The following is a 1,222-nucleotide window of genomic DNA, read 5'->3' on the forward strand; positions in this document are numbered from 1 at the left end:
ACCTTGGGGCACCTTAAACAGATCTGTGGTAGGATTGTGGCAGGAACTCAGAGGTGCCTGAGGTGGTGTCATCAGTTTGGAATGGCTTCCAAAAAAGCTCCACCCTGTTCACAGAGGCAGAAAAAGGGGTGTTTCCTCAAACATTGTCGGGGGGGGGTTGGGATTCACCAATAGTCTTTTTTGGAGGGGGGGTTCCTTCTTTTGTTCTGCAAGCAGCAAAAGCATCAAGAGCAGAGCTTCTGTGATGGCATCCTGGTACCCCCTCATAATGCCCCGGATGGTCTCATTGTTGTCCCAGGGTTTTGTGGTTTGGGGCAACAGTGGGGGGAGTGGAGGCCCTCATGAAATAGCGACAGAGAATTTTAATCAAAATGGCCCTCCGTTGGGAGAGACGGGCAAAAATGAAGATGGTCTGCTGAGAAGTATTGCCTCATTGCTCTCTCTGTCTCTCTGACACACATATACCGATAAATGCTCCCTTGCTTAATTAATCAGATAAGTTTTAATTGAGCCATCAATTCAATCTGCACAAAATTGCTTACGAGAAAAGCAATTGTCCTAAATAAACTTTCTTCAGAGATCAAGGGTGGGGAACCTCTTTCAACCTGAGGGCAGGCTTCAGACCTGGCCAAGACTCCAAATGGACAAGGTCAAAGGCTAAGTGGGTGGGACTTAAAAGTTAAAAATAAAGTGAAGCTGAAATACTGAATACAGGTGGTGCCCATGTGTCACAGTGGGTTTCCTTTTTAGAACAGTCCTTTCTCATTCGTTCTCACGTGAAGAAATGTAAGGTAGCATTTTCTATCTGCAGGGTTTAGCACTGTTTTTACAAGTGATATAGGCACCTATATCAACGTATTTTCAGTTGATTCATGTCTCTAACCCAGCCTTACCTGGTTGCCTGCATGTGGCTGGACTACAGCTCTCATCATTCCAGACCAGTGACTATGTTGGCTGGGACTGTTAAGCATTGAAGTAAAGAAGACAACAAAGAAGAATCTGGAGAGCAGTAGGTTGAGGGAAGGCTGATTTAAGCTGTCAGATGACTAAGATTAAGGCTGAACCCAGAGTTCTCAATGGAGAAATTTCAGTTTGAATTTGGGAAGGCTGGGAGGGGCATGGGGACAAGTGCTCACCCCATTCCACATCCCCACAGGGAGCAGCTGTGACAGATATTGGTCACTGAAAAAAGCAGTAATGGGAAGATCTCCATTTTGTGGCC

Source organism: Podarcis raffonei, chromosome 14 (assembly GCF_027172205.1).
Source record: "Podarcis raffonei isolate rPodRaf1 chromosome 14, rPodRaf1.pri, whole genome shotgun sequence".
NCBI lineage: Eukaryota > Metazoa > Chordata > Lepidosauria > Squamata > Lacertidae > Podarcis > Podarcis raffonei.